This window comes from Alexandromys fortis, unplaced genomic scaffold, assembly GCF_014885135.2.
Source record: "Alexandromys fortis isolate MF-2015 unplaced genomic scaffold, M_Fortis_MF-2015_v1.1 scaffold_5, whole genome shotgun sequence".
In the NCBI taxonomy this organism is placed as follows: domain Eukaryota; kingdom Metazoa; phylum Chordata; class Mammalia; order Rodentia; family Cricetidae; genus Alexandromys; species Alexandromys fortis.
Window position 1 is genome coordinate 25,956,397 of NW_026067924.1, and position 26,969 is coordinate 25,983,365.

The 26,969-nt window shown below is 41.6% G+C and overlaps 1 protein-coding gene across 3 annotated transcripts in view; it reads left to right on the top strand.

Annotated features, from left to right (window-relative positions):
- Chrm3 (cholinergic receptor muscarinic 3) overlaps positions 1-26,969 on the top strand; it is a 446,349-nt gene that overhangs the window by 293,606 nt on the left and 125,774 nt on the right. For 2 of the 3 annotated variants that reach the window (XM_050142311.1, XM_050142312.1), the window contains one exon: positions 4,522-4,631. The exons of the other annotated variant lie outside the window; for it this stretch is intronic. The gene's annotated coding sequence lies outside the window, so the exon portion shown is untranslated. The remainder of the gene's footprint in view (positions 1-4,521; positions 4,632-26,969) is intronic. 3 annotated transcript variants of the gene reach the window in all.

The following is a 26,969-nucleotide window of genomic DNA, read 5'->3' on the forward strand; positions in this document are numbered from 1 at the left end:
TGATGACATTGTGACTACAGTCATCTGTGGGTTTCCCTGAGACCTGGTACTTCATTTTCTTCTATGTTTGCAAGAGAGGCAATGGGTCCCTTTTCAAAGTGCATGCGTCCTCTAAAACATAGCAAGATCAGCAGGATAGCTAGGTTTCCTATGAGATTTTCCAATTCAGGATACAGAGCTCCCCCAGCAGGACAGATGTTGGGATCCTGGCATTCTGTTTGTCAAGTCAAAGCACAAGACACCCCCTTTCAAGAGGGAAGGGGGAAGACTCCGTGCTTGGGAGGAACAGCTGAGGAACAGCTGACAAGTAGCTGATGTGGGAGTGTCATATCAATCTGTTGATTTCATTGGCTGAGCAATAAAGAAACTGCTGGCCCTGATAGGTTAAAAGATAGGTGGGCGGAATAAACAGAATAGAATTCTGGGCGGAAGAGGAAGGAAGTGAGGTCAGACTCTGCTCTGCTCCCGGAGACTCAACAGCTCTGCTCTCTGGAGCAGAGACACCATGATGGACGGAGGCTAGAATCTTCCCGGTAAGCGCACCTTGGGGTGCTTACACACATCATTAGAAATGGGCTAGTCCAGGTGCGAGAATTAGCCTGTAAGGGTTAGAGTTCATGGGCCAAGCAGTTCTTAAATGAATACAGTTTGTGTGTTGTTATTTCGGGCATGAGCTAGCCAAGTGGCCGGGGTGTTGGGGACGTAGCCCCGCCGCTCTTTATTTCAACAAGTAGCCATCATGATGGATCTATCACAACCATCCTGACTTTTGCCACATTCATTTAATTAGTAACAGATATGATAATAAGAGGAATAGAATTGCAGGTTAAATACTAAATATTAGGCTACATGTTAGGCTAACAACATTTGGTACCATTGTTGAAGTACTATCAAGATATATTCAGAAACAATGGCCTGAGCTAACTGGGAAATGATCAGAAATATTCTATTTTAATTATATATCCATCATCTAACTCTACCTAAGCCTCATCTGCTGAATCTTTTAGAAATTTCCAGTGTTTGTAATTAATTAGAAGAAAATGTAAAGATACAGTCGATACTTTATAATGTTTAATGTAACCATGAAATGACCCCAGAATAAAATCAGTGAGAGTAAAAATGTGTTCTGTTTAAATGGGAACTCTAATAATTATTTGGGTAATGATGATGTCTCCATTTGCCTGCTTATTTTAATTGTAATTTGATCTAAACATTTAATACATTTTAAATAGATTTTTTTATATCATCAACAATGTCAGTTAGCATTACTCTTTGTTGTGTTTTAGCTAATTTTCAGCCAGTTTTATTGTGGGCTTTTTTTTTTATTGTCTGAGATGTGCTCTCTAGAGCCATGCCAGCTCTCACCTGGGTTTTAGCTCTGATTTGCTAACTGAGTCCTCAACTAAGATTCTCTCTGTGTAGAATGGTTGAGAAGGTAGTGTGAGATTAAAGGGACTGGCCTAAAGATGAAGAGCCCCAGGTGCTGCTTCTGGTAGTGGTCCAACTGACATAGACTGAGCACTTGAGATGGACTGGCCTTCCTATGTCTGCATTTCTTTTGTTCCCCATCCCTGGGAAGGTGTGAACAAATGACTACTCACTTTACACAATGAAACAATGACACACCAAAATAAGGACACCACCAAAGTCCAACTTGAGTTTTACAGGGGTTACTCACAGGAGCCTGTATGAGGGACAAAAATGACAAGCATATCACCAAAATCTCATCTCAGCATGGATGACAGCTCACAAAAGTTGGAAACCTGGAGCTCACTGTACAACTTGAAGGCATCTCAACAGATTGATGGAAGCCTCTTTCAGGCATCTCTTCTACAAGGACATAGTGTAGCAGCTCTTACTGCTTAAATATGCTTGAGGAAGGAGAACTCCAGTGAATCTAGTCAGTTTCTTGAACTTCCTGAAGTTCCTTGGTTTTGAAAAACTTCCCTGTAGGATGGAATGGTTTCCTCTCCCTTTAGAACATCCCAGGCAGAGCCGGGCGGTGGTGGCGCACGCCTTTAATCCCAGCACTTGGGAGGCAGAGGCAGGCGGATCTCTGTGAGTTCAAGACCAGCCTGGTCTACAATAGCTAGCTCCAGGACAGGCTCAAAAAAAAAAAAAAAAAAAAAAAAAAAAAAGAACATCCCAGGCATTAAGGAGCTTCTCTCCTAGACAGAAGATTTTTATCTCAGAGGATACTTCTACACAATAGGAGTAGATATGTGTCCTGAAGAGTCACTCAAATGAAGTGCCTGAATCTTCTCATGCCATGTGTGAGCAGTTAAATAAGAGCTCCTCACAGGCCTGGTGTTAGAGTCTAGCCCACATGAATTAGAACACAGATCCAACCAGAACTTACAAACACCAGATTATTCCTGGCCTTACTAGTTCCCTGATGTTTCCTTTCTTCTGTAGTCTTGATTTTAAAGGGAAAATTAATACCAACTTCAATATATATTCACAGAGATGCTCCATGAACCAGGCACCAAGGGCCTTAGGATCTGGGTTTCAGTAGTAAACAGAAGTATCCTAGTCCCTGTCGTAATTGAGCTCACATACCAGGAAAGGTGCCAGAGCAAAGGGCATAACACAAAATATTTTAGTGGGTTGTAAATACTATTGCGAAACACCCCAAAAGCAAAGTGTTCCGTAGGAAGTAGTGCTAAAAGGTTTATAGGTTTCAAATTAAGGCAGGAAAGTCAATGAATACCTCCTAGAGAGTACAGTTGGGCAAAAAGATCTGGGGACCAGACTATGGAAGAAAGATGTTTTATAGGGAATTCCAAAAACAGATGTTCTGGGCCAGAACATGGATGGCTGGATTTCAAAAGAGCAAAAAGGATGTTGGAGAGATTTTTCAATGATTAAGACTGCTCTTGCAAAAGGCCCAGGTTCAAAATTCAACATCCATATGACAGCTATCTCAAAACTATCTTTAACTCAAGTTCCAGTGGATCCAGTGCCTTTTTGGCCTCCAAGGACACTACATAAGCATGATGCACAGACATTTATGGAGGCAAAACACCAATGCACACAAAATAAATAAGTTTTTTGATTTGTTTGTTTTGGGTTTTTTTTTTTAAGAGGCAAGAAGGCCACAGAGGTGGATATTCCAAGTGGAAGGAGATTTACTGGAAAGGAAGAGAAGATAGGGTAGAATAAAAGTGTTTGTTTTGTATATTTTAAGAGATAAGTTAAGTATCAATAAGCCATGGAGGTATACAGGCGGATTCAAGAATCAGAAGTGGGACTGAAGCTGCAGCTCAGTGCTAAAGCATCTGCCTGGTATGTGTGAGACCCTGGGTTCCATATCCAGTGCTGTTTAAAACAACTAGAGAAGCTTGGAAGGCATCTGACCTAGTAGACACATGCTGAGATCATTAGTTCATAGACAGCTTTGAACTATGGCCTCTTAAGAAGGGAAGAGAGTAAGAAACTTTGGGGGATTTATCCATGAACAGATCATTCATTTGTGCTACATCCTGAGTATTTGTAAGGAAGTGGGAATTGGAAAGAGGGAGCAGTAAAGAAGGAAGGCTGTAGAAGGGAGTGGTGATGGGGCCAGAGAGGCAGCCTGTACATGGCCACTAAAGTCTTTATATTATAAGGAGCCCAGCATCTCTTCTGCAATCAGAGGAGAGGCATCTGGAGATGCTAAACAGTCATATGGCATAGCAAGATATGTTGTGAGGAAAATGACTCAACAGTGAGGGTTAAGCTTAGCAAGAGAAGGACCCTAGTCAAGTACATAGATAGCTGTTGACAAGGTTGGAAATGATGGTCAGAGGGCATCCCGGTCAAGTGCTCTGGAAAGATCCCATTCCCTCTTCTTCCAGGGAGAAAAAAAAAATGTTCCCATGTGGGTCAACAGAGACCCGGGTTGAATGTTAGCTTGTTGTCTATTCAGCTTCTTTTGTATGTGTGCTGCACACAGACGCACGGGGGTGTAGCATGCGACACACTTGTGTGAACCACAGCCTGTTCCACATTGGTTTATTGTTGCTTGTTTGCTTGCTTTTCTGTTTGTTTTGAAACAGGGTCTCTCATTAGCCTGCAACTTGCTAAGCAGCTGGGCAAGCTGGCTAGGAGCCCCCAGGACCCTCCTTCCCTGTAGTTGCCCACCAATGATGTTATTACAAAAATATACTACTATGCTTGGGTTTTTTTTTTTAACATGGTTTCTGCGTCCTCATGCTTGTTCAGCAAGCACTTTACCAATTGAGCTCTCTCTCTCCCCAGCCCAAATTTTATGTTTTGTTTTGTTTTGTTTCGTTTCCTGTTTTTTTTTCCAAGCACAGCATAACTGACTTCCTTGTCTAGAAAGCTGCTCTTACCTTGAAAGTTCTCCTTTTACAGTCAAAATCTACAACAAGATGTGAGCGCATTCTAAATGTACATCTTCTGCCCATGTGACTGGACCCAGAGGCGGTCCAGGGTGCTTCTTTTAAATCCCCTTTGATGCAATCTATGCGAGAGAAATGTGGCATCCGTTCAGAACCGCACTTCTGTTTTCTGTCGCAGAGTAACACTTGCTGTGCAGTACTGACTTCGTTGTGAAGAAGTAGTGGAGATCTCTGCCCAAACATACGCCGGAGGAGCCACACAGCTATGTGCAGTTGTGTTCGCTGAAGGTAAATTCTCGGCACGAAGAATGAGCCTATTCTGGGCACAGATGTAAACCCAGTCTAAACAAGTATTCCTTGCACATCTGCTCTGCACCAGGCACCTCCATATGGTTTTTCATTTAATTTCTGAAACTGTGGTGCTGACTGGGCTGTGTGCAAGCTCGGGAGTAGATCACTTGACTAGCATTTGCAAGGACCTGAGTTTGGTCACTCATGTTGGGGTAGAGCAACAGGACTTTAAAATACAAAATACACTGCTGATGAAATGGAACCACAAAGAAGTAACTCGGCTAAGAGCAAGCACTTCCCGTCTATTGCGATGTTACTTCTATTTCACCTCTGACTGTATCATTCTGGGGAAACCTGTTTGGTGTATAAAGCAGGATACACACAGAAGTTCACTTAGCTTTTTGCCCTTTTGCTGGGATTAAATACTTTGACAAAAGAAGCTATAGGAAGAGTGGGTTTATTCTGCCTCACAGTTCAAGGCAGGAAAGTCAAGGAAGCAGGTGCTCGAAGCAGCTGGTCATATTTTACCCACCATCAAGAACGGAGAGCAATGGATGCATGATTTAACTCACCTTCTCTGTTTACATAATGCAGGATTCCAGCGAGGGAATGGTGCCGCTCACAGTGGGCCAGTCCTCGGACCTCAATTAATATAATTGCAGGCAGGACCAGAGGCACTTCTTCTGGGTGATACTAATCTGACTACTAATACTCACCATCATTGAAGTCTAGGGAAGCTTTGTGAATGTCTCTTGTCAGAGGAGGCTTTAAATGTTCTCCTGAACAGTTATCATGAGCTCATCAACGGCCATGCTCACAACATCAACTGTCGGACTAAATGTTTCATCCCCAGTCAGGATCTACCAGTAACTCTGAAAAGTCCAAATATACACACGTATGTGTGTGCGTGTGTGTGTGTGTGTGTGTGTGCGTGTGTGTTTGTAAATAGAGAGGTCTGTGTGTGTTTGTCTTCACTACCAGCCTTACTAAAGCTGGGGATACAGCCCAGTTGATAGTGTGTTTGCCCGGCATACACAAAGCTCTGGGTTCAGTCCCTAATAATGCATAAAATCAGATGTGATGTTTATGCCTGCAATCCCAGCACTTGGTAAATGAAGGCAGGAATATCAGAAATTTGAGGTTTTTCACTTCTATATGATAAATCCCAGCCAGCTTGAATTATATGAGGTCCTCTCTTGATTGTTTTCCCTTCACTGTTTTAACTGCATCATTCTATTGATAAACTATTGTGTTTTATGTCAACTTGATACAAGCACAGTTATCTGAAAGGAGTGAACCTCAACTGAAAAAAATGCCTCCATAAGATCCAGCTGTAGGGCATTTTCTTTTTTTATTTTTATTTTATTTCATTTTTAGGGCATTTTCTTAATTAGTGATTAATGGGGGAGGGCCCAGGCCGTTGTGGGTGGTGTCACCCCTAGGCTGGTGGTCCTGGGTTCTATAAGAAAGCTGGCTGAGCAAGCCATGATGAGCAAGCCAGTAAGCAGCACCCCTCCATGGCCTCTGAGTCCTCACCTGTTTCCAGGTTCCAGCCGTGACTTCCTTTGATGATGAAAAAGAAAATAGAAGTTGTTAGCCAAATCAACCCTTTTCTCCCAACTTACTTTTTGTTCACGGTGTTTCAGCACAGCATTAGAAGTCCAAACTAAGCCTGGAGATGGTGGCGCACGCCTTTAATCCCAGCACTCGGGAGGCAGAAGCAAGCAGATCTCTGTGAGTTCGAGACCAGCCTGGTCTACAAGAGCTAGTTCCAGGACAGGCTCCAAAACCACAGAGAAACCCTGTCTCGAAAAACAAAACAAAACAAAAACGAAAAAAAAAAAGAGCTCCAAACTAAGACAACTATGTAGTTAGTCCAGGCTAGCCCTGAAGTCATGAAGTAGTTTAGGATAGCCTAAAACTCTAAACTGTCCTGCCTCCCACTGTGTACTGGAAATATAGAGGTGTGCACCCTTTCTGGGTTAGGTTAAAACTATTTTTATTTGATGAAGTTTGATAAATGATTTCAAATTTATTAAATGCAAAACCAAACCTTAGATCAAGTGCACTGGTTTGAGTATGATTGCCAAGAAACTGAGAGGATAGCATTCATTGTGGGCATGCTGGCTGATTTCTGTCGGCCAGGCGTTGCTCTGGAACCTGGATAGTGAATGATAAAACAATATCTCTGCTTCTCGTGAGCCCTCATCAGTTTATGTTCACAATAAGTTCAATAAAATGCATGCATTGGGATTACTCAAAGAGGACAACCCGTCAGGACTCTGAGCTCCTGAGTGGGGGTGTAGTTCAGTGGTAGGGTGCTTACCTGGCCTGCACAAGGCCCTGAGTTTAACTTCAAGTACTAAAAAGAACCTGAAGAGGGGCTTCAGGTATGTAAGACCCACTCAAATGACTCTCTATTAAAGCCATTCTTGGGACTGGAGAGATGGTTCAGCAGTTAAGGGCACTTGCTGCTCAACCATGAGGCCAGAGCTTGAATCTCAGCACACGTAAAAAGCCTGACCTCCCAGAACAAGCCTGTAACCACAGTTCTGAGAAGATGCTGGTGCCTATGGCTTTCAACCTGCCCCAGTCGCAAGCCTCGCATTCGGGGGAGAACCTGGCTCCATGGAACAGGAGGCAGAGAGTGATGGAGATTTCTCCCACCACCTTCTGATCTCCAAGCATCTGCACACACATGTGTACACATGTGCACACACAGACACACATACATACACACACTAATCAGTTAATCTTTTTTTTTTTTCTAAAATTTTATGCTTAGCCTTTCTAACCAAATTTATACCTGGGCCCAAGCCTTCACAGCAATGAAAGAACAGAATTTAAAAATTCTTGATTTGATCAACCAAAATCCCAACATGGATAGGGGGAGGGTTTGTGAAGTCCCTCCCCTACCTATAGAGCCATTGGCAATTGGTGGCTGGTGAGGGAAGGGGTATCCATTTTCTTCAGGGACACAGCCCCTGAGAGGCTTCAGGAGATCATTGCTCATGTATGTCAAGCCAGCACTGAAGTAGATGAGTGGGTGAAAATAGTGAGAGTGCCTGAAACTGAGAAGACAAAGTGATAAAGGGATGGGGAGGAATTAGAAAGGAGGGAATGTGGAATGATTGGATCACAACACTTAAAACTTAATACTTTCTTTGAGGATATGTGACTTCCGCTCAATTTTAAATAGATATTATTAACAACGTTCTTTCCATTTCATAGGTAAGTTAATTCTTCTTTTTAAAAATCTGTGTCTTAGTTAGGGGGTTTCTATGGCTATGAAGAAGCACCATGACCACAGCAACTCTTATAAAGGAAAACATGTAACTGGGCTGGTGTACAGTTTCAGAGCTTTAGGGCATCATCATCATCATGGCAGAAGGCATGGCGACATTCAGGCAGACATGGTGCTGGAGAAGGAGCTGAGAGTTCTACATCTTGATCCAAAGGCGGCAGGAGAATGTGTGTCACACTGGGCCTAACTTGAGCATATAAGAGACCTCAAAGCCTGCCCCCACAGTAACACACTTCCTCCAAGAAGGCCACATCTCCTAATAGTGCCCCTCCCTATGGGCCAAGGGAGCCATAACAGATAACAGTTAATTGGGTGTGGGGCAGGTTCTGTCAATAGACCATAATTATGGGTGTGAGGTTCCCTGCAGACTCCCCAGGGTGATGGTTCCTGTAATGATTTTTAGGGGGGAAATGGCTCATGACAGGGTGAAGATTTTATTATTTGGAAATATACTTTCATATTTCACTGATTTGCAAAATTTTGCCACTTTGTCACCTCTTGGGGGGTTGCTTGGTTTTGAAACACAGTTTCCCTCTAGATTGGCCTCAAACAAATAGCTCAGGCTAGAATGAACCTTTTGATGATTTTACTTCAGTCTCTTGAGTGCTGGAATTATATATAGCCTTGGGTCACCTGCCTGGATCTGAGGCTATTTTAAACCATCACTAAAACAAACAAACAAAAAATCAGGTACACACATAGTTACCCAGGATCTGAATTAAGAAACAGACACACACGCTGTTGGTCACGAATTCCCTGAGAGTCATATTCCTCATTTCCTCTTTGGTTTCCATTTTCTAGGAATCAGCTCTCTTATCTGAAGCTGGAGTTTCATAGAAACGTTTTTCTGGTTCTCAGCAGTCAGTCGCCCACCAGTGTCACCCTCTAGGAAGGACTTGGCTTTGTGTTGTTTTAGGAGGACAATAGCCATCCGTGTGTAATGCTTTTATTTCATAGAGTGTTTGAAAATTCACCATGTGTTCCCTTCAGCAAAATGTCTGGATAGCTGAATAACAATTTCTATGCAGAAGTCAATCTCTAGGTTAAAAATGAAACCACTAAGTTGATAATGAGAATCAATTTGCATAGATCTTGCTTTGTGTTTACCTCCGTGATGTCAGGGAGGGAAAAAATGCCTAGGGAATATGCGATTAGTCCAAAAGAGATGGAGTCAGTTCGTTTGATAAATATAATTAGCCTTTAAACACCACCTTCATTTAACAAGGGATAATTTGTAGAAGACAAAGGAGGCTTATGCAAATTCGGAGAAGCATTCTGTTTTATAAGTTAGCCCTTCTTTGTACTTACTCAGAGCTGAGATAACTTGACCTTCATATGGAGTGAATAGCTTTATTGAGGGAAGATTATTTCTGTGGAATATCAACACTGTGCTGGTGGCTCTGGGAAGGATTATGACTGAAACAGGTACTGGCGTGAGCATCCACACAGAAATAACCAGAAACAAAGGTCCCTCATTCCTCCGCAGGCGGATAGAAATCCTGGGAACCAAGCAATTAGCCTCCCAGCACCAAAGGCTGTTTCTCACTAGTTCCAAAAGCCAAGTCCGTATTTATTTTTCTTTCTTAAATGTTTGCTTCCTCTTTTAGCAAACTTTAGAAGCCACCAGTTGCTGAAGAAAGAGGAATCATTACTGGTCCTCAGACTTTACCTTTTGAACCTTGACAATTTTACCTTAAATGTGCTGAAAGCCACATCCTTTGGGGGACCAGGGAGATGGCTTAATCAGGAACATGCTTGTCTCAAGAGCATGAGGAACCTGATCCAAAACCCCACAGCCCAGGTAAAAACCTGTAATCTTCAGAACCCTCCTACAAAAGCCGAGTGTGATTGCAAGTGCCTGTGCTCCCAGCAGGGGTGAGATGGGGGTAGAGACAATCTTATCCATGAAGCTCATTGGCCAGCTAGCTCTGGCAAGTTCCAGGCCATTGACAGATCCTCTCAAACAAAATGTAGAAGGAAGTTGAAGCTCTTTGTTTTCCTCTGACCTGTACACACTCACACGTGCCTTTACAATACAAGTACATGTGCATGCACACGCACACTCTTGCACATGTGCATCCCAGTCCTTTCTGCCCTTCTGGGAGACTGGTTTTGGTCACTGTACTTTGCTGTAACACTGTAATACTCCAGAGAATTCCTTAGGTGGGAGAATTAAAGCATCTTCATTGTCATTTCCAACTCTGAAGTATTGGCCAGAAGTTCTGAGCATAGCTCAGTGCATGCTAGACCTCCATTATTCCAAGTCTCATTTGATCAGGTAAACCAGAACTGCTGTTGTTGGTTAAATGAGAGTTTTAGGGCTGACAGTGCAGTTCCGTTGGCAGAGTGCTTACCTAACATACAAAGAACTCAGTTCAATCCACAGCATCGCACACTGGTTCATGTCTGTAATCTTAGCACTCAGATGAAGGCAGAAGGATCAAAACTTCAGGTCATCCCAGGCAGTATAATGAGTTCAAGGCCAGCCTTGGGCTGCATAAGATCCTGTCTCAAAACTAATAATAATGATAATAAAATTTCTGTTGTGTACAAATAAAAGCCTGAGGATATTTAATCTCAACTTATAAAATGGTTCCCTTAGGTCTTAGAGAAATTAAGGTGGCTGGATGATTAGAAGATACTTGAGTCATAAGGATCTATTTGAATGTCACAGAATATTACTGTGTGTTTGACTTTCACTTGAGAGATTAGTAAACCTTAGAGCTTTCATTTAAGAACTAGCAGATGTAGCTCAGTGGAACGTATCCCTAGCATACATGAGGTTCTAGGTTCCTCAGCAACACACAGACACACAACCACACACACACACCTAGTGATGACTAGTGGGTGTGTAATTTGCCCCAGTAAATCAAGTTTTGTCTAAGTTAATCCTAGTGCAGGACACCTCCTCTTGTCACTCTAGAAACAACCCCCACCTGCGTTCACTCTGGTCTGTGCACACCACTGTGAGTGTCTCTGCATGTGTCACTCATGAGAGCTGGAGGGACTAACAGAGGACCTCGGAAAGCTGTGTGGGATGATAATGGAAAGTGGATAGACAGAGGAGAAGATAGAAAAGAACACACAAAACATTTATAATAATAATAAAAAAAGTTTTCGTTTGAGAACGACAAAAAATGAGAGCTCCAGGGGGCCACCCAGGGCATCTACTCATGACGTCAGATGTGTGCTGGCGATTTATTTCCATTTCTTTGGAGGGTTCTTCTTTAGGCAGCCTCTGCTGCTTCCACCATTCAATCTGCAAATACCATTTGCATGCAGAACCCATCCCGCCCAAGGAATTTATATTGTTGTTATCCAGAAAACATTTGTAGCAATTATTTCCTTTGATTGTGTTCTTAACAATGAATAAGGGGCTCCCCTGGGAGTTTCCTACTGACAACCAAAGTGTACGAAGTAACTTGATTAGCCCTGGAAGGAACAACCATTGGAATGGTGTTCCTTCTTTCTTCCCAGATTCAACTTCTGTAGGAAAATATGGATCAGGTTTCTGGGCTAAACGTGCCAACTACTCAGGAAATTTATGCAGCTTAATATTTGCAATGCAAAACTGCAATTTACACATCATCTCAAACTGGCTTGTCCTGCTGAGAGTAAGGCAGGCAGACATTGCTCATCTAAATAAAATTGATAGTGTAGGCCTGGTTTTTATTAAGGTGTTTCCATTCATAACATTTTAGCTACTGGAGTACTGCCTCTGGGAGCTTCTATAACTCCAGAGAAGCAAAGAACACACTCAAGCAAAGATCCGAGGCAGGGACTCTCAGGTGCCTGGGACTCTCATCCCAGGTGCATTTTATTCAATTTTCCTTCTATAAAACAGGGACCACGCCGGGCGATGGTGGCGCATGCCTTTAATCCCAGCACTCGGGAGGCAGAGGCAGGCAGATCTCTGTGAGTTCGAGACCAGCCTGGTCTATAGAGCTAGTGCCAGGACAGGCTCCAAAGCCACAGAGAAACCCTGTCTCAAAAAACAAAAATAAATAAATAAATAAATAAAACAGGGACCACAATAATTCTGCTTCATGATTTGCAGTGGATAGGCGACGTGATTCAGGTGAAATGCTTTACACTGAAGGGAAAGCAGACGAAGCCTTGAACGAGTAGAGACAATTATAATAACACTGTTTTTAAAGATAATGACAAAAAAATTAAATGACTTTGCCACCAAGTTATTGAGGTTGTGCATTAGATATTTAAAAAAAATGATAGGAATCTTTTTAAACTAGAAAACAAGGGAAATAAAGAAAGAAAACTTTAAAACTCAGTAGCTCCTGGAATAGAGACGTTTGTGTGGCAATCACTTAATGATTCCAAGTGTTTATCCAGCTTGGTGAGAGGAGCTTCCTGTGGTCATTTTCAAGGTCACTGATTAGTACCCTGGAAAAGACAAAGGTAGGACCTCTGGGCCAGGCAGAAGGGCACCTGCCACATCCACTGAGCTAGGACTAGGGAAAATGATAGTCTCGTTGCAAAACCATTCAATTGCAAAGCAGTCAGGGAAAAGCATCTTTTGGAAGCCCAAGCCCTTCTTTCTCTGTGGAAGAAGGCAAAGGCTCTAGATCTGTTAGTCTTCTACGACTGATCCCTAAATCCCAAACAGGGCTCGAGGAAATTGCTGACTTTTGAATTTACGAGCCTGTCTACAGTTTATAGTTTTGTGGTTTTCCTCTTATTAAGGAGGTCGTGGGAATAAACAGTTTATAAGATGCTTCCAGTTCTCACAGTTATAAAGTCAGATAGCACCTGTTGACGCAATACCACCCTGTTTCAAATCCTCCCCGGTTAAACCAAACGTCTACAAAAAAACAGGCTAAAAGCTACATGGATTTGTTCTTTGCTCTGTTTTCCAAATGTCAATAATATTACATCAGATGATGACACACAAATGCCAATATTTGCTCAAATATTATTTAAAAGTGATACTTTAATTATACCAGCCTATTAATATTAAATATTAATATTAAATATTATTTTTTCTAATAATCATACTATTTCAAGTACTGTTTTTCACTTGGCTGTATGGAATTCACATCAGAAAACACAAGAGTAAGGGGCTAGAGTGATGGCTCAGCATAAGACTACTTGTTACCCTTGCAGAAGACGTGGGTTTGGTTCCAGCACCCACCTTGCTGCTCCCAGCCACCTGTATATAGCTCCGGTTCCAGAGGATCTGACACCCTCACCTGGCTTCTACAGGTACTACATGTACGTAGTACATGGCCTACATGCAGGCAAAACATCCATACACGTAAAAAATAATCTTTAAAAATATTTTTAATAGTAGAGAAAAGAATTAGGGTCAGAATTAAATGTGAGCCCTTTACAAACTGGTAACATAAATGTGAAATTTTGAGGTGTGTGTTATTTTTATCCATATTATTCACAAGGACACGTATGTTTTAATTCTTTCTTTAACCAGTACAGGATTTGAAACAGCTGCTTTGTAAAACTGTGTGAGTTAGCTTCCTGGTGCTGTGACAAAATACATGAAAAAAAAAATCAACGTATAAAAGGAAAAGATTTATCTTGTCTCAGTTTCAAAGACTTTAGTAGTCCATAGTCAGTGTCCATACAGGTGCCCATAGTTTGGGCCCATGCAAGGCAGAACATTGAGACAGGAAGTGCATAATAAATTGAACTGTAGCCAGCTCTGTGCTTAAGAGCAGTTGATACCCTCTTGGGGGACCCCGGTTGGATTCTCAGAACCCAGTGATGACTCATAACAATCCTTATTTCAAGTCCCAAGAGCCCTGATGCCTTCTTCTGGCCTCTACATGCACATGACATGCAGGTGGTACACATACATACATGCAGGCAAATCACTCATACACATAAAGAGTAATAAGGTCTTTAAAATAAAACAGTAAGCCAATTACCTCATAGTGTTTGGAAAACAAATAGGAAGACAGATCCCAAAGCCCTGTCAAGGGAATAACTCAGTAATATAATTGCCTCCAACCACATCCCTAAATGTTCCATGAAATGTTTCTCTGGCAGAATAAGAAAAGTCACTCGAGTAGTGTAGGAGGAGGGCCCACTTGTTCATCCCAGCTGCCCAACTAGCTTAGCCCAAAAATAATAACACAGAAATTGTATTAATTAAATCACTGCTTGGCCCATTAGCTCTAACTTCTTATTGGCTAACTCTTACATATTAATTTAACTCATTTCTATTAATCTGTATATGACCACGAGGTCGTGACCCACCAGCAAAGTCTCAGAATGTCTATCTCCAGCAACAGGTCCATGGCGTTTCTCTCTCTCTCTCTGACTCTGCCTCCTTTCTTCCAGCATGCCATTTAGTTTTTCTTGCCTACCTAAGTTCTGCCCTATCAACAAGCCCAAAGCAGTTTCTTTATTAACCAATGAAAGCAACACAAAGACAGAAGGACCTCCTACACCAGAGCGGACAGTTTGTTCTGTTGACTTTCAGAGCATCCTCCTGCGTGGCCCTTTCCATTTGATCACACGTGTCTTGAATGTGGTGAAGACCCCAGAAGGCTCTTCCGTTTCCTTGTTTGCTCTGTCACTGTTTACTGCCACCATCAAATGCTGTGCTTGGCACTGTGATGAGAGAAACACACAAGAGGGACAAGGATGGTAGCCTAGAGAAACTTCAAGCACAGAGACAAATACAAGTCTTCCTTATCACCAGCCTGCGGACCTGTAGGGACTGTTTGCCCAAGGGCATCAAGCCACCATCTTGGTACTGTGGTGGCTGAGCAAGAGGAAACATCTCTGGGGACCATAGCGTGTGTCCCACCTGAATGAATAACTCTGATTCTACCATCTGCATATTGACGAGGAAATTGACTACTGATGTTTTTGTCTGTGATTGCAGATTTTAGCCAGCAGTTTTGTTGAGGAGGTGGAAGTAGAGATGGAGGTGGTGGTGGTGGTGGTGGTGGTGGTGGTGGTGGTGATCTATGAACATTTGAATGTAACCACTTCTCTTTTTCAATTATATTTTTATTTATTCTTTTTATATCTTTTAATTTTCAGATGATTATGTAAATACACCATCCTCTCTTCCCTTCCTTCCCTCTAAACCCTCCTATATGCTATCCCTTGTCTCTTTCAAATATATAGCCTCTTTTTTCATTAATTATTGTTATATGTACATATGTATATATGTATATATATACGTGTATATATGTGTGTGTGTGTGTATATCTTAAACGTAACCTCCTCAGTCAATATAAAGTGTATGTATGTTTTCAGGACTGACCATTTAATTTTGGATAACAATTGGTGTATCCTTCCTCAGGTGAGACCATTTCTCCTACTCTTAGAGTTCTTTAGTTGCCTGTAGTTCCTGGTGCAGGATTAAGGCCTTGGGTGCTTTTCCTCATCCACTTTGGCCTGTCTATTATTTTGTCCTGGTGCAGCTCATGTTTAGGCAGTCCCATTGGAGAGACTTTATGAGTATAGGTTCTGAGATAACTAAAAGACACAATCTCACAGCAGATCCCTGATCCTCCATGTGACTCTTACAATCTCTCTACCCTCTTTTCTGTCCCTATGATTTAGTTGTGACAGTTAGTTTGTGGATGTAGCAGTTGAGACTGGGCTCCACAACTATGCGTTTCAATTGGCTGTGATTTTCTGTAAGGATGTCCATCTGTTGCAAAGAGAGGTTTTTTTTTGTGAGCTGTAAGAACTACAGTAATCTGTTAGTATAAGGACAAATATTTAAACTGTAGTTAGTTAGGGATTATGCTGTTTTAGTAAATTAATGGTTGTGGGTTTTCTTACAAGACCCATGAATTCACTAGCCCTGAGTAGTTGACTAAGTTTTCAGTACCTCTGGTCAAGTGGGCCTTAGATCCAATTAGAAGGTGCTGGATACTATGAAGGTATGTTTGCCACTAATGTACTCCTAGGGTTATCATGCCATGATGGTTGTGGTTCATAGGCATCATAACTGGATAGGACTGTTGCTTGTTTCATTTAGAAGCTTGCAAGTGGCCTTCTGATACGATGAAAGCTAGTCCTGAGGGAGGCATTAGAAGTCAGTTCCAAATCAGGGGCATCTAGGCCCTGTGTCTGAAGTGTATGATGTCTTTAAATAGGGGCTTACCTTCCACCTCTCAGGGGCAACCAAGGGCAAGAGCAGTAGTCTATAATGTTGTGGAAGTCGTTTAGGTAACTGACTAACAACTTAATAGGGGTCTTCTCATTTCTGATATTGGAGATTTTGTTAGGTAGTCTTCGGCTCTTGGAGGGAACATTGTCCACTGAGGTGTATAAATTTTACATAAACTATATATGTACATACACCAAATTATATGTATTTATATACATATACACTAAGTTTATATACCAAATTGTATGTATTATAGGGCTTTTAGGGTAGCTAATTAATATGATTCCTTATGACTTTTCCAGACATCCTTGCTGTTATTTTATCCTCCTTTTGTATCTATGGCCATCAACTGCCCTAATTAAAGCCCCCCCATTTTTTCTATTCCCCTAATTGGATCACTTGTACCCTGCTATTTCTCTCTCTGTTGCTCCATCATCCCCCTACCCAGGCAATGGTCCTTTCCAGTGGGTAGATAATACAGAAGGAGGGGGAGGTTGTTCTTTCATAATTTATCTGTTGGTGAAAAAGAATGCCCAGTCTAATTCCCGTGCAAAGATCCTTAATGAATTTCAAACCTACAGAGCCAAGGCTGTCCTGTCCTGTCTTAAAGGGATTAGGCATTAGATTAAGGGACTTTTCTGTTCCAGCAAAGCTTACAGGAGCTTTCCTGTTTTATTGAGGGAAAATTCTTTTTAATTTGAACAAGATTTATCCCTCCTTTGTTCTCTTACCATAGAATCCAAGCTACACCTTACCAATATATTGATAGCCCGGGTTAAAGATTTTAGAGGTTATATATGTGTGTGTATGTGATGTGTGTGCCCATGTGTGTGCACGACTCTGTGTGTGTGTGTGCGTGTGCGTGTGCGTGTGCGTGTGCGTGTGTGTGTGTGTGTGTGTGTGTGTGTGTATCCATGCTAATGCATCTGTGGAGACCAGACGTTTACACTGGTCTCTTCTTCAATCACTCCCCTCCTTACATGTTTGCGATATTGACGCAGGGTCTCTCACTGGACTCAGAGCTCACTGTTTCCAGCTGGCCTTGCAAGCTGCCTTGCTCTAGAGACCCCTGTCTTGCTTCAGGAGTGCTGAGATTACAGGCCAGACCGTCACACCCACCTAGGGCCCAAAGTCTTTTCCTCATGCTAACGTGGCAATCTTTTTACTCAATGAGTAATCCCTTATAGGCCCCTTCCTGTATTTAAGCGAAGTCTGCTTCAGACACACCATAGATGTTATTATCATGGTTTTTAATGTTTTCTTTAACTTCGATCTACCAGGCAGCCCCCAGGTAAATAGTGTAAACTGTATTTTTACTTCAATGACACAATAAAACTTCACTTATCAGGAAGTGACTTACTTAGGAACCTAGGAAAAACTAATGCCAAGTAGCTCCAGATTTTTATGTTAAAAATGAAAAAACTTCAAATTCTACTTGGAGTTTCTTTGGGTTTTTGTTTTGGTTTGGTTTGGTTTTGCTTTTGGTTTGATTTGGTTGTTTTATTATTTGCTTGATGGTTGGTTGATTATTGTTTTTGTTGTTGTTTTGCTTTGTTTTGTTTTGTTCAAGACAGGGTTTCTCTGTGTAGCTTTGGAGCCTGTCCTGGAACTCACTCTGTAGATCTGGCTGGTTTCGAACTCATAGAGATCTACCTATCTCTGAGTCCAGAGTGCTGGGATTAAGGCGTGTACCACCACTGCCTGACAGTTTCTTTGTTCTTAGTATACATTCACTTTAAAATGTTTTATTATCTAGTTTTCTGATGCACAATAGAGAAAGGACATCAGAGACTAGTAACTTAAGTTGACCACAGGCGTAGGAGAAAGTCTAGAGCCTAGCAAAGAGCAGATGAACAAATTATGAGGTGCTAGTGAAATGGTTCATATGCCAAAAGGCACTTGTCACTAAACCTGTTGACCTGAGTTAATTCCTCAGAAATCAATGAGGTAGGAGAGAATTCACTCTCACAAGTTGTCCTCTGACTTGTACCATGGCTCTCACATGTGGGTACAAACACACAGGATAGATAGGTAGATAGATAGATAGATGATAGATAGATAGATAGATAGATAGATAGATAGATAGATAGATAGATAGATAGATAGACACGTTTTAAATATGAATAGAATTGGGGAAATGGTCAATAAAGTATATGCAACACAAACAAGCAGATCTGAGTTTAATTCTCAGAACCCACATAAAGAGCCAGATACAGAGGAAGTGGACCCAAACAGATCTCTTGAGCTCCCTGGTCACCCAGCCTAACTGAATCCGCAAGCTCCAAGACCTAAGAGACCTTGTCTCAAAAAACAAAATGACACTTGAGGTTGATCTCTTGTTTCCACATGTACATAATACATACACACACACACACACACACACACACATTTACTTTAAGTTAAGAAACTATACCATAGCCGGGTGGTGGTGGTGCACGCCTTTAATCCCAGCACTTGGGAGGCAGAGGCAGGCAGATCTCTGTGAGTTCAAGACAAGCCTGGTCTACAAGAGCTAGCTCCAGGATAGGCTCCAAAACCACAGAGAAACCCTGTCTCGAAAAACAAAAAACAAAAAAAAAAGAAGAAGAAGAAGAAGCTATACCATAACAGTCTAGGGCCAGGACACTAAGTTCAGAGACACCAGCATTTAGGAAACTTTTGAGTCTGTGTTTGTTCTCAGCTACATGGAACAGTTGACAACCATAAAACTGCAGGAATCCAGGCAAGTATGTAGCATACTTTGTATGGCTGCTGTCACTTGGGGCCATTTTAAGTTGTGCTAATTTAAGAACAATAGCATCTAAAACCAAAAATAGCACATGCTTTAATATCTTATTCAAAACAAACAATTGGACGAATAAGGCAGCTGCAACTGAAACTCATGTCAGAAAGTCACCTTAGAACTTGGGACAACTCAAACCAGGAGGGTTTTTGTCCTCTTTTCTAGTAACTTTCTGATTTGCTGACTTATTGATGCTGTGTCAAATGAGGCAGGTTTCTCACTTATGTTTTAATCGACGATGATTTTCATAGTCAGGTTGCTTCCTGCCCCAAATCATGCTTGCTCCACACTCATTACAGTGGGAAGAGAGAGCCTGCTCTTGTATCTCTGCAGAGCATGGGTGTGCTGAGGCCTGAGGAAGTGAACTAAAGCCAATGATACCAGGAGGGAAAGTGTCCATTACATAACAGTTGAGGCTCAGACCGAATGTTACCTCTTAATTAATAACTCACAATTCAATATAATTATGTCTGAACTCATGGAGGCTTGTGTTGGTCAGTTGATCTCAGAGAAAAGTGAGGAGTGTTGGCAGCAGAAAATATAGAACCCTAAGATGTCTGTACAAACTGGGACATTTGTGTGTCGTAATATGCATTGTCGACTAGAGAAGTAGAATATCAAAACTACCAAAATAATGATTCAGGATGGAGACGACCAGAGGATAACTGGATGCTGTAGATGCAAAAGCTGATGGAGGTGGGAGAGAGGGACCATTTTCTATGTGCGGTTTTGAGCTACATTAAATTCTGACAGCTAGGGTCTGCAGCTTCGATGAACCTTTCTCCCCATTTGCTGCTGCCTCTTCTCATCTTACACATTCCCAACCTTCTTGTATAGTTTTGCATAATAATTCTGTATATTTTTGCATAATCACCTTGCCCAGAAATAAATTTTTGCAGACTATTTATATTTGTTCTGTGAGGGAGTTCTGAGATATAGGTTATCGTTTTGGTTTTTCTGCATTAGGCCAATGACTTATAATCATCACAGAATGTTTTATCATTATGCATGGTCTATTTAATGGAATCCAAAAAAGACCACACATCTTGATGAGAAAAGAATCTTTTTTTTACCTTACATGGAAGATAATACTGTGAATGTTATTCATAAAGGACTTTGAATATATGAAGACAAAGGTGCTAAAGATTTTTGGTACTCTTTGTCACTTTTATTCATGTCTTTCACCCATGAAGCGGCTTCAGATTAATGCTTATCCCCAGTCTCACAATTCATGCAAGGAATGCCATGCTGCAAGACAAACCCGTTTGCTGCGCTTGCCTCATCCTCTCCCACTAATGAATGTATAGTGCATCGCCACATGCTATGTCGAGCCTACTTTGGAAGAGCTGTAAGGAAGGCATCTGACTATATTAAGGATGATTGATGTAGATATGAATGTATTTCCCTGCACCTGCCAGTGACTTCGTGGAACAGAAATCCAATATAAGCAAACCATTTAAATTCTATGTTTTCCCTGTGTTTGTGCTCACTAAGCTTTGGGTAAGTGAATGTTAAATGCTAATTCTCTGTTAACCTACCTCATGAACTAGGCAAAAAGCAAACAGGACTTCATAAAGTAGCAGAGACAAAAGGGCTTCATCTCAGAGGTATAAAAGATGTGTAACTATGGGCTCTCCTGGGTGACTCCAGGTTAAACGTAGTCCTTCAACAGCCAACATCTTCTGTGCAGTTAAGAAACCCAAGTTACTTGATCAAATGAAGTAATCCCCACACTGCCCAGCTAAGTGGCACTAGATCTCAGCCATGTGTTCTAGAAATACCACCTGTAGGTGGATGCTGTTTACAAGGTGCCCTACGCTCAGCCTGGAGGCCTGGGCTTCCTATCTAAACTCAAGAAAAAGGCATTAGATGTGAACCATTCCTCCTGCCTGTCACCAGTCTACATCTCAGAAATACCCAAATTAGAAGTATGAAAATTTACTAAATTGCCTACAAATTTCTCATTTTTTACTCAATATACGTGGTAACTATACAGGAAAAAATGAGTTTGTTGTCATTTTAATGTGTTCTTATGATGTACATTGTCTTTTTGTGGAGCCAAATATTCAGACTTAACTCCATGATTGCTATTTAGGGAAGGAAGAGGGGAAAGACTTGCCTTGACCCAATAGGTACATTAAAACAGCCCTCTATGTTCAGTATGTGGTGTGTGTGTGTACACACGTACATATGTACATGCATGTACACATATACATACATATGTGCATGTATGTGCATGTGTGAACCCAGAGAAGGATGCTGAGAATCTTACTCTATGACTCTCTTCCCTATTTTCTTCAGGCAGTATCTCTGGCTGAGCCTGGAGCTAGGTTGCCAGACAGCAAGTCAAGCCATCCTCCTGTCTCCAGCCCTCACAGCATTAGGGTCCCTAGTGCTTGAGGGTCCCCTTGTGGCTTTATACAAGGATTCTAGTGATTCAAACTCAGGTCCTCAGGTTTGTGCAAAAAAATACTCTTACCCACTGAGTTCTCCCCCAGCCTCCATATTCAGCATGTTTAACAGTTGTGCGCTAAGAGGTAGGCAGAAGACATACTCTGTTCCTCTTCATGCCCGGCAGCACCCTGTTCTGTGCCTACTACGTACCGCACATCTTAGCAAATGCAGAAGCTTGAGGGAGCCAGTGAGTGGTCAGTTGTGAGCCACCTCCCAGCCCAGGCAAAAGCTAGCCTTGTATGATTGCGGTGACATTGCAGGAGAGACAGTATGTTTACACAACAATCGTTGGCGGTGGCTTATTGGACTACGCAGATGGAAATAACATATATGTAAATGATTCCAAATTTATCTAACATTTTAGGAGTTGTCTTCAGGCTTCATAATTTTTTAGTTAACTGAAATTGTTAAATGTCTCAACATTCATGTTTTTAAAATTAGCTCTTCTATTAAAAGCAAATCTGCTTTAAATTGACATGTCTATTAAAAGGACTTTTTCAAAGAAAAAAAATACTTCTTACTTTACAGTCTCATGAGATTATTTTATAGGGAAACTTGGTTGACAGGATCTCGTGTGTGTTTTGGTAAGTTATTACAGTGACTGGTGAAAGGAGAGGAAATACTCAGCTTAGCATTTCCTGAGGGGGAGACGGCTGAATGGGAACAGTGATTGCCATGCATATAGGAGGCTCTGAGAGCTGACCCCTAGGACGCGTGTAAAGCCAGTGTGGTAATGATGGTTTGTAACCCCAGTACCCCAGTGCTTCTACATCCAAACAGGAGTCAAAGACCAGAGAATCCCTAGAAGTCAGGCCAGCTAGCCTGGCATGCAGAAGTGAGCTGGAGACCCTCTTTTTTTAAATTTATTTATTAAAGATTTCTGCCACCGCTGCCTCCCCTTTCCCTCCCCCTCCCCCAGTCAAGTCCCCCTCCCTCGTCAGCCCAAAAAGCAATCAGGGTTCCCTGCCCTGTGGGAAGTCCAAGGACCACCCACCTCCATCCAGGTCTAGTAAGGTGAGCATCCAAACTGCCTAGGCTCCCACAAAACCAATAGATGCAGTAGGATCAAAAACCCATTGCCATTGTTCTTGAGGTCTCAGTAGTCCTCCTTGTCCAATATATTCAGCGAGACCAGTTTTAACCCAGGCTTTTTCAAACCCAGGCCAGCTGGCCTTGGAGACTGAGAAGCTTCTGTAAAGCAAAGGACACTGTTGCTAAGACAGAAAGGCAACCCACTGACTGGGAGAAAATCTTCACCAACCCCGCAACTGACAAAGGTCTGATCTCCAAAATATATAAAGAACTCAAGAAACTAGACCGTAAAAGGCTAATCAACTCAATTATAAAATGGGGCACTGAGCTGAACAGAGATCTCTCAACAGAAGAAGTTCAAATGGCCAAAAGACACCTAAGGTCATGCTCAACTTCCTTAGAGATCAGGAAATCAAGACAACTTTAAGATACCATCTTACACCTGTCAGAATGGCTAAAATCAAAAACACCAATGATAGCCTTTGCTGGAGAGGTTGTGGAGAAAGGGGTACACTCATCCATTGTTGGTAAGAATGGAGACCCTCTTTTAAACAAGGTGGAAAGAGGCAGGAGCCAACACCCAAAGTTTCCCACACATGCACTATGTAAGTACCTAGTCTCACACACAGGAGCGCACAGGCGTGCGCGCGTATACACACACACAGTCACACACAAGCACACCCGTGCGCACATACACTCTGACTTTTCTGAAGTGTACAACTTTATATTATATAATAAGTGACTTTTCTGAAGTGTACAACTTTATATTATATAATAAGTGTTCATGTTAGAGCTTGGATTTCTCAAAATAAAACCAAGATGTATCTCCTAATCCTATGCACTGCGTGTTCAAGAGCCGCTACCAGCAATTTCAGAGCCTGAAGCATCTTGTCCAAGAAGTCAGGGAATCAAGTAAATATAGTGTCTCAGAGTCAAGCACCTCACCCTCAACTCGAACTTCCTTCACAGTGTTCAAAGGAAGTGCTCAGATTTATTAAGCAGCACCACACCTAAGTTATGAAGCTGAGGGGTGAAGGGCCCATCGGAACATAGACAGCTTCATCCGGGGCACCATGTTTTGTCAAAAGGGCTTATCTAGCATACACACACCTTAGCAGAGACAAGATACATATTTGAAAACATAGGCACGGACACCTTGGACTGAATTTTAACTCCGTACAAAGTATGTTATTTTGTAGCAAGCTCTTTAAGATGTCATCTGTGTAATTTTATGTAGGATTTCATTATTTTATAGTCGTTTATCAAGTGGGAGGGAAGATGAATATGTATGGTTGAACTCCTTTAAGAAAAAGAGCTGCAGCCAAAGAAATAACAGGTTTTGAGTTTGCTCAATAAATCCCAGCCACAGACCACAAGACACAAGAAACTAAAGAAAAAAAAAAAACCTGCAGCCTGCTCAGCCTTCTCATTAGACAAGCTAGAGTAGGCCCACCACGCTGTTTAGAAGTCTTGGTTTATTCTTGGTCAGTGTATAAAACTAGCTTACAACAAACAGTAGTATGGTAGTGTACGTTTCATTTTGAAAACAAACATAAAAGGAAGAGATTTTTGAAATTAGGAAAAGAATGGCCATGCTGGGTTTTGGCCATTTGTATGCATCCCAGGAAGGAGACAGATAAACAGGTATAGCCTCTCTTCTTTGAGCAGAAATAACATTTTGAGTACTGAATTAAGAGAGGGGTGAGCATAGTGTTTTTTAAATCATCCAGTCAGGGACCAAATAATTATTAATAATTGACTTCTAAAGTTGTATCCTTTAATGCCTGTTGATATTTTATATGACATAATTTTTATTATCTTTTATTTTCAAGATTATAATTGCATCATTTCCTTTTTCCCTTTCCTCTCTCCAAATTCCCCCATAGACTCCTCCTTGCTCTCTTTCAAATTTATGGCCTCTTTTTTCATTAATTGTTGTTAAATATACATGAATATATTTATATGATATATTTTATTTAAGATTTTGCAATTATGCCTTTGACCAAAATTGGTCTTGCTAATGAGATCGTCATTCCTTATCCAAAACAAAGCTTTTAAAACACCATATACCATGTCAACCACTTTATAACTGTCAGCAGAACCCCCACTTTGCCTGGAAAATAGTTTTGAGTGTGTGTCCATGTGTGAATGTCTGCATGCAGGCGCATATGGAGACCAGAGGCCAACCTCAAGTGTCTTTCTCTGTCGCTCACTTTGTTTTTTGAGACAGAATTCCCTCATTAAACCTGGGGCTTACCGTTATGGCTAAGCTAGCTAGCCAACAAGTCCCAGGGAGTCTCCTGTCTCCACCTCCCCAGCGCAGGGATTATAAATACAATTGTACCTGGCTCTTTTATATGTGTTCTAAAGAATGCAGCTTGGGTCATAATACTTTACTCACTGAGCCATCTCTGTGGTTGCAAAGCTAATTCATTTCCAGCAGCATCGTGACCAAGAGCCTTGCGAGTCTGCTGTTCTTCATTCACTTCCCTCCCAGAGTGCTTCTCTTTCTTTATCTGCTCTCTGGCTTTGCTGGGCCTTTCCCTGTCTTACACACTTTCTCCCATACCATCCCCTCCGCCCTGTGACCTCCTCTTAGTCCATCTTCATAGATGCAAGATGCTTTGTCTGGCTCTGAACTCTAGTTTAGCTGAGGACTATTCCTTTGACTGAAGACGTTAATCTGTTAATTGTGTGTTTCTGACCAGTGATGCCTGTCACACTGACCTTTATGTTTCTGTAAATAACTTGTAGTTTCACACCCCCAGCTGCCTTTAAGATTTTTATCTTTGTCACTGGTTTTAATCAAGTTGGCTGTGGTATTCCTTGGTGTCACTTCTAACTCTGTCTTGTGCTTGGCATCCATCAAGCTTCTTGAATCTACAAAAATTCTATTTTTCACCATTCTTGGATAACTATATCGGTTTCTCTCTCCCTTCCCTCGTTCTTCACTCTTCCCTGGCCTTCTGCTAGCTGATGCTCTCCTCTTACCCCAGCCTTTATTCTCTCTGCTTTTATTTAGATCATTGATAACTCTATCTTTGTGCGTATTTTCTTCAATAGTTCATTTCAAATACACTACTCATCCCAGAATGTATCTTTTCTCTTCAAAATTGCATGTTTCAACTGTACAAGTTTTATTTGATTGTTTGATTATTTGTAGCCTTGTGTGATTATTTTTTATTATGCTCGTGCTTTTCTTTGCCTGTTTCAATATAGCCCATGGGAGCACGGGCACTATCGTTAGGAGAGGGAGAGAGAACTCCTTGAATGTCTGCATCCGCTGGTGATATTTTATCTATATCATGACTGAATCTACTCACAGAGGTTGATTTTCTTCTCATTGTGGCTTTTCTTATTCATTTACATGTCTAAATTCTTCTTCCAACTTAATGCTAGATATCTTAAGGTATTGGTTCCATTACCAATACTGGATTTTCTATACTCCTCTAATTTTTTAAAAAATAACTCAAGGCTCCATTTTCTCCAGAATTGATTTTAAGGTGTTATGGGGGGGAAAACAAAACATACTTGGTGTGTCAATATTTATCCCTAATCCAGAATCTAGACCAGACATAGCATGTGTAGGAAGACCTTCCTTTTTGCCTAGCTCTGGCTGCCCCTTCCTGAAGCCCTGTCTCTGGACTTGGGATTTCCTCATGCAGGTGCACTGACCAATTTATACCTACAGATTTCTGGAATGTTCTTCTTCAGATCACCTTCCTCTTTTAGTTTTCTCCATTATCTCTGATCACCTTAGCCACCAAGAGCTTGGAACTTAGTCGCTTCAGTTCAGCAAGAGCCTGTCTGGAGGTCCTTTCTCTGGGTTTACGTGGAAATGCTCTCTAATGTAGACTAGGACAGCCTCAAGACTTACTCTGATTCTTTTCTCCTGGACATCACTGTCCTACATTACCCATTGTCCATATCCTGAAAACCATCATTTTATACAGTCAGGAGTCAAGTTTCCCTCCTCTCAGACATGGCCAGATCAGAGCCCTACTCACCCTTTCACCTCTTTTGGTCCTCTTTCATCCTCATAAACCAGTTTGTGAACACCTTGTCATCCAGAAAAATCAGTGATGACCTCTCCTCAATTATATGTTTTCTCTTCCTCCTACGTCACACTAAGTTGGTGTTCTGTGTCATGTTATTCCTTTATGTGTTCAAGGGGCCTCTCACTAAACTAGAAGCTTCTTGGATAAAAATACGTATTGACAGGTCGGGCGGTGGTGGCACATGCCTTTAACCCCAGCACTCGGGAGGCAGAGGAAGGCAGATCTTTGTGAGTTTGAGGCCAATCTGGTCTCCAAGAGCTAGTTCCAGGAGAGGATCCAAAGCTACAGAGAAACCCTGTCTCGAAAAAAAAAAAAAAAAAAAACGAAGAAGAAGAAGAAGAAGAAGAAGAAGAAGAAGAAGAAGAAGAAGAAGAAGAAGAAAATACGTATTGACATGCCCATAATATGCTCTTTCAAAATCCCCTACTGCATAGATCCAAGTGTGAGCCTCATGGAGAGGCCTGAATAAAATTCAGTTGAGAGAATGAATGAAGTGTCTCAGAAGAGATTCATAACGTGTTCACATTAATTAATATGTGAGAATTGCTGCCCATGTTTAACACTGAAGAGAAATGCACTGCCTGTATTTGCATTT